The 7,881-nt window shown below is 32.5% G+C and overlaps 1 long non-coding RNA gene across 2 annotated transcripts; it reads left to right on the forward strand.

Moving 5' to 3' along the window:
- The first annotated feature begins 567 nt into the window (after positions 1 to 567).
- Positions 568 to 1,783, forward strand: LOC140047232 (uncharacterized). Of its 2 annotated transcripts, XR_011844917.1 has the most exons (3): positions 568 to 821; positions 1,265 to 1,475; positions 1,574 to 1,783. It is a non-coding gene; the product is annotated as an uncharacterized lncRNA (long non-coding RNA). The 2 variants fall into 2 exon arrangements; XR_011844916.1 differs by having other exon boundaries at positions 1,265 to 1,783.
- Positions 1,784 to 7,881: the final 6,098 nt, after the last annotated feature.

Genomic DNA, 7,881 nt, shown 5'->3' on the forward strand with positions numbered 1-7,881 from the left:
ATATATATTGTTAAAGTGCGCCTTTTCGGGAGATAGAATAAACGCGCATCGAGTGAGTCAAGACTCATTCAAGCATAACGATTTCAACGAAAATCTTTCTTCGCCATCGTGTGTTTATTGTGAATGTGTCGAACGGTCTATTCGCTTCAGTCAACACACTCCGACCATCTCCGACACTTTCATTGACTTCCAATGAGTCGTGTGTCGTATAAAATTGCTAAAGTTATGTATTTTGATAGCATGCTCAAAACAATAATAATTTGTTTGAAATATCAATTAAATGTTTTTTGAAAAAATCATTTCGAATTATTTAAATCAATTCGAGACTTGCAACCACGTCCAGACAGTGGGAAAGCCACTTCGCGTTTTGACCGTTAAATCGTGTAAAATCGACTTACTTCCGCATTGACGATTTTGAAGCGCCACCTATCGTTGAAAACTGAAACCACGATTTTTCGTCGCCTAGCAAATAAGTGCTGTTTTATTTTAAACTCTCATGAATATTTAAGAACCGCCCAACATTACCTATTATGGTAAAAGCATTTCCTAATAAGTATAATTGAATAACCAATCGGTTTTCTTCAAAGAAACCGAAGCTAATACAATACATTCGGCGACTGAAGTCGGGACTCGTGAAATTTATAAATGTGGTACGATTTGACTACTGTTTTGTTGTCCATTTTCTGAATAGTCGGAGGTGCATCCCAACAAATTAAAAAAATTGTAATCAATTGTTTTATCAAGAATAATATTAGTTTAATCGAGTATGATATATTTCTATCCTGTTCAAAATGTGTTGGTGTATTCTCAGGCCTCGAAAGGTAGGTACATTTTCTAGCTGTGAGCGTGGTTTCGGCAACGCGAGACACGTGTGTCAGTATAGGCGATAGCGAGACGTGTGTTGGTACTGTGTTGATGCTGATCCGATAGTCGTTAAGTTGTACTGATTACGAGTATCATTGGTCCTGGCCGGCCTAGCCTGGTGATCTGATCCCCCCAAAAAATACTTTTTTTCAATCAGTATTAATATTATTTTATTTTTCATTTATTATTTGATTTATTATTAGGCTCAATAGATGCCTAGCTAGGCTACTAGTAGGCCTAGATTATATAAATAATAATAGTAAATACTGTAATTTAATTAATAAAATACAGCTTCCATTTGCCTTACTTTTATGTCATCATATAATATTATAATTATATATACAACCAGACATTAACATTTTTTTTAAATAATATTTATTATTTTTTCTGACACTTTCAGGAATCGTTGATGATGCAGAGTTCTTTGTCTTTGTGACTTCAAACTGAGAGTGAAGTGGATAAAAAGATGACACCGGTACCTACCGACATTGTCATACCCAAACTATAATTTAATTATTTATTTATTTTATATTTTATTAATACTGTATTAGTTTAATATTACTATTAATTTATATTATACAGTACTAGGCCCGTAGGCCTAGTTTGTACATGTTTTTACCCCAAAAAAAATGAATAAATAATTTGTTATTCAATCTAATTGCTTGTTTGTTCATCAATAACAAAACAATTGTAAGCAAGTATATAACAGTTCTTGTTAGCCGCTTATTTCAGGTCATATTATTAATATTAGCTAGGCCCGACGCGCCCGATCACAACGTCACTAAGTGACTTTCCACCCCTGGAACAATCGCTCGCTAAAGGGCTAGGCCTCGGACTCGTATAAAAGCTATTATAATAGTTATGATAAATATTCCTCAACTAAAATGTTTACTGTGATAAATAAACAAGTAATAATATACGTTGTATTGGAATGTATTTATTTATATGAATTCTTATACGCGGACAATTATAAACATCGCGTATATCGTTCGCTATAAATAAATTCATAAACACGATGACGATGTGTTTACAAAATGGCGGTTTCGCTAGTTTTCGATGGAACAAATAGTGGTACCTTTAGTTTGAATAGTCGGAGCTGCATCCCAACCACCGAATTTTGTATCTTAATATCGTATTCTGTAGATTATTAATTTTTCTAACAGGGATTTTAAATTCAGGACTGTTCAATTTTTCTAAATATTTTATTTTAATGATTTTCTAGGGTACAATTTCGGAAAAAAGACATTGGTTGATTTTGCCGTTAAATTACAGATTATCGTTTTGTTCAAATACATTTAATTTTACATGACAATATATTAAAACCATTTATGAATTTATTTCACTAACAACATTTTTCCGATAATCAACTAAATTTACAAATATTGTGTTTTTCCAACACCCTAAAATTTAGCCATTTTGAACTAAATTAGAAAAGTAGGGCGCCCTCTCCGAGTCGAAATTTGACACGATTTGTCGACTGGCTGTCCCACTGCAGATGGTTACAGAACTTCTGATCCTCGTTGCAATAATGTATTGCTTAAAGCTGTTTTAATTGTAAACAAAACGAACAATTAGCCATAATATCCAATTTATTATTAATCGGGAAAAGGCGTCTCAATAGCCTACACATTCAAAAAGATAACAATAGTAAAGAAACATTTAAAATTAAAAATCTGTAAAAAATGTCTTTGACTTTATATCTAAATCCAAAAACATATTACTCTATAAAAAGTAAAATGACAAAAGAAATTGTTGAAAATTTACCCAGGTCCTAAAAGATAAGAAACGACAATTACGGAATTTTGGCAATAGGCTGTTTAGAAATTGTAAATTTACACACGGGCTTTTTGTTGTAACTTGTGCTGGATATAATTTTCGTTTGAAGTCTTTGCTCTCAATTTATCCAGTTTCCGACAAGTGACCCTTCAGTTACGTGTTAAGACATCATGCAGTATAATGGAATAATACTCTCATTTACAATGAAATTATACCTATCTATTTATCACGCTTGCTCGGCTTTGTGCATGAGCGGCGGATCACGAAGGCGAGCTTACACGTGCCCAGCCACCGCCATATGGCGTATAATTTCACCTGACTGGGCTGGCTGAGGTGCCAAGTCAAGCGCACAAGTTTAGTAATTACACATACAACGAGAGCAATTTCTCTATCAAAAATAATAGTATTCCAAAGTTATAGTTCATCTCCGGATTCAGTGACGTTTAATTGCATATTTAATTAACAATTTTTCATTGAATACTAAACACAACTGTATTGTAACATATATGCCTACACTACAAATGTTAGTAGCACTACGGCGATACCGGGTGGGGTACAACGCGTTCAAATTCTGATAAAAATGGGTACGACTTTTGTACGCGCGCGCGCGTAAAATTTGTGGCTCATACTTCCGGAATCCGTTAAGCGATGTTTACAGAATGAGAGGGCGCGCTGCACGAGAGCTTATTTATGACTTCAATGCAATGCTGCCATCTGATAAGAAAGACTGTATTATATTATTATCTACTAAGACCATCATTATAGCGAATTTGCATGGCTTATTTGAGAGTTGCATTTCGATAAGATCTTATTCAAAAAGATAATCCGGCGGGTACCATGACAGTATGATGCAGTCTTATTTGGACATATGAATATTCTAAATAAGTATTCTAAATATTTAGGCTTATATAATATAGTTTAATACAAAATAATAGGCAATGTACCACACTGTCTAGATTTCATTATTACGATACAGTTTATGGTTTAATCTGACCCGATTCGGACCTTTTTTGGTGTGCCGGTGGTGAGAGCTTCTTCCGAGTGTCAACTAATCAAAGAATGTTTTTATTTTTGATAGTACACGTAGTAATTTATTCGTTTGCTCGAGAATTCGTCAAGTTGTGACACCATTATGAATGAATTTAGTTTTCAGATGCGCGTTAATTTAATACAATCAGTATTCATAATCAAACTAATGAAAACACATGAACTGAAACGAATTACCTCGGTTAATTATTTTGAGTATGATCATAAACAAAAAACTAATAATGAAGTCAGGCGAACTATTTCCAGTCTGTCGGTGCTGTGAAACTGCATTTGACGTCTGTTCTTTAACCTACAGTATCAACTACACGTCTTCCCAAAGGAACGTTTAGCGGATGATCCATTTTCCCGCTGGAAGTCGCTGCTCATATTTTCTCAACAAGTGTCGGGCAGTTTCGTTGCTGTTAATATTGTTTTCAAGAAAAAACAATAACAATAGTTTTTTTAAATTATGATGATTTTTAAATATGGATATACCTACTGTGATATACAAATATTGCGCAGGGTTATAAAAGTAATGATTAATGATTAATGTTTTAGCGCGCGTTGATATAGTGGGCCTGTATTGCCTTTACGCGCGTACAAACGTTGAGTAGGCCTATGTGAAATGTTGATAAGTAGCCAATAGCCATATATGCATTTATGTACCCTTGTTAAAACGTTAATGCAATTTTAGGCAAATGTACGCGCGTTGATATAGGCCTTTCATTGTACCCCCGCGTACAAACGTTGATATAGGACTAATGTTACGCGCGTATGGATAATCAATATTTGTTAATATATTTGTATTGTAGGCATCGGGATTGAAAACTGTGTATTTTAAATTGATTAATTTAGTTTATAAAAAATGATGTATTTAAAACGTTATAGGCCTACCGTATGTAATTTTTTTTTTTTCAACTCGACTTTGATTACTCATGCTCTAAGATCTATGAAAAATATTCTATTTCCTTCATTTTGTATCAATCAATAGGTTTTACCAAATACAAACGTATGATTTACGTAACCATGCTTGAAATTAAGTGTAGCCACACGGTAAATTAAAATTCACAACTTCAGGTTTAAAATGATAGAGTTCGGATTAAGGATTAGATGGATACACACACAAAGCTTACCGTATAGAGAGAACAATACTCAGCCTACCGGCGGCGCAAGTTGACTTTGGACGGGGAGGACTAACTAAAAAGCGAGGCCTAAATTCTAACAGATGGCCCATAATAAAGGCGCTGTTTTGCTTTAATAGAATTATGTTAAAACTGTTAAAGTTCTCCATAACAATGCAACAAACAAGTGTAGCAATCCCGAGACGGTTGATACAAAGAATAAAATTGTTGACACTTGGACTATCTGAAAACTGCTAAGGCCTTTGCCGAAATAATACATCGGACGGTTTACGTTAGCCTTATAATTATTATTGTTCGACAAAATAACATTTTTAAAATGTTTGTATAGTTTTACCAAGAGAGAGTGAAATTGTTAAATTTGATATATCAATGTTTTTCTCCTTGAAATTTTATATTAATGTTTATATATTGTAATCAACTTGCAATTTAATTTTTTTCCCAAAGAGTATGAAAATAAAATCCATAATAAAATTACATTCTTCCCTGGTTTATACTCATTACCGTACGGTAGGGTAAGCATAACATAATAGGCCTATAATATATAAAATGTTTACGAACATACGAATTATTTTTGATCAAATCATATAAAGGATAGGAGAAAATATTAGAAAATAATTGGGAAAAAAAATCAAATAACATTGGAATATATAAATTAGAAAGATGTATAAAATCATTGTATTGATCATTTGAAAATGAAATGAATAAAAGTAGTGGTTAACGCCACAATAGAGAAAAAATATATGATATAATATATTTTATAATAATTCATATTAAACATACTGTACATTATCGTTAAGATAAATCCGTATAGTTGCGAGTTAGAAATTATTATCAATAACGTTTTTGTTTTCGGTAACGATATATAGCCCTTCGCTATTATAACTACATTATTAGGCCTATTCGGTATGAATTTTTATAAAGAACAATCGGTAACTTAAGCAGATTTCTAGCCTTCTCACATGATAGAAAACAATCATTATGAGCCTATATCGACCACCGACAAGCCACTGATATTCTCGACGCATCGAGCTTAGCCTTAGTTCAATTTATGGACATCCCGTTTCGGTAGCCTACGAAACCGTTTACTTTTTTAAATCGATGTAGGCCTACTGCATATAAAAAAAATAATATTTTATACTTCCATGGTATAACTAAACTTGCTTATAACATTATTGGACGAAGCTACTCCGCCGGCGTTAATGTTTATCAAATACGTATTTTTGTATTTTTCTTAACTTTTTACCAGTTATCATTGATCTCCGAACAAGATTTAAATTTGCGCGTGGCACATAGATTGAATAAAAAACTTGTGTGATTGTCATTCCTAGAAGTTAATTTACTTAGCAATGACAATGTCCTTGTCATAATGAATATCATTTAGCCTACTCTATTACTCTTAGCATTAGAATCATCATGCTTGATTGTGCCTTATGTAAATGAATACTCTAAGAGTAATGAACCAGTCAAGTATGGACCCATAGGGCTCAATGACTCTGCCCCCAGGAGAAACTTTAATTAACACTTATTCAAGTATACTCATTATAGGCCTACAAAATACAAACTTTAATCGTCAAATTTCAAACTCCGTTATGTACTCTATTCTTTTTAAAAGTAAAGTTTAGGGTTGGCAATTGTTATTTTATTTATGTTATTCTGATTCCCGCTTTCATGTAAATATTATGAGTGTCTGGAGTGATATCACAGGTTGGATAAAATTTAATTTATATACTCAACTCGTTTCTGTATAATTGAAAATTGTATATTTACATACCAGTAAAATATAAGTATTAGCATTGTGGCATAGTAAACTCCACTATATAAATGTGTATTACAGACAATCGCCGGCATGGGATATATCGTACGCTATAATAACATATTAAACATTTACCAACAATTTTGAAATGAATTTTAAAGAAAATCTAGAAGAAATTGAAGGCATGCTTATATAGTTATGACTGTTTAAAAAGTATCGTGTCTCTGTTTAAATCCACCGTACACAATGTTGACGAACTTGTACAGTATTTGAATGGTCTCAAATAAAAAGTTTGCGGAATATTTTCTAAAAGTTTGAATTAAAATGAAAGCGCAACGTTTCTTGCCGGGTAATTTTCAACGAAATATTTTTACTGTTTTCGTTATTTTCATCCAAAATGTTTAATTCCTATAGAACAGAACATAGAAAAATAGAAAAGGAATGTAAAAACCGGTGTTGATCGAAAATTAGCCCATGAGAGATCGGATCGAACAAAATCATTCTCCAATCGCATTTCGGTAACAATTCTACAATTAATAGTTCAGGTAACTACTTAAGTACTTTGAATAACGATAAGGATGATACTCCCTAAAGATTAAAAAGCCCAGATCATAACGAGAAACATTATAGTTTTCATTTATGTTTTTAAAAAAGCACCCGCAAAATATATCGGAATATCTAACATGTATGAGGTTGCATACTGAAAAGACTCCTGAGGGATCCGACATAAACCCGGCGGAGTAATAAACGCGATGCGCTTTACCTAACATCAAACCTATTTCCCGACCGTCAAATGAGCAGAATTCTTTAAGTAAAATTAGGCTACAATTATAGAGAAATAATATTGATTTATCGTGAGTAAGAACTTAGCAGAAGGCAGGGATGCGGAAGCACATTAATCAGAGAATAGGACGAATATCGTTAATGGAATCATAATGTATATTTTTCATTCCTTCATTTAAAGAAGTTATTACTATTTTAAAAATTCTCTCACACGATACAACATTGATGTAACATATTGGGCCTATATCTTAAAAATGTTATTCTAAATGTATAACTTAAAATACAAATATATTACTGTATATGGTTAAATTCATTTTAATTTGTTGACACAAACTCATCATTATACACTGGGCCCTCTGGGAGAAGAGTCTCCCAGTATAAAGAATAAATAAATAAAATAAATACATTTAATAAATATTATTATTTTGTACAGAATGTTCTATTTATTTGTTTGGAAATTGAATTTGTATAATATAGGCTATACCATAAGGCCGACAATATACGGTATCCTTTATACCATTTTCTAAATACAGTACA

Source organism: Antedon mediterranea, chromosome 4 (assembly GCF_964355755.1).
Source record: "Antedon mediterranea chromosome 4, ecAntMedi1.1, whole genome shotgun sequence".
NCBI classification, from domain to species: Eukaryota; Metazoa; Echinodermata; class Crinoidea; order Comatulida; family Antedonidae; genus Antedon; species Antedon mediterranea.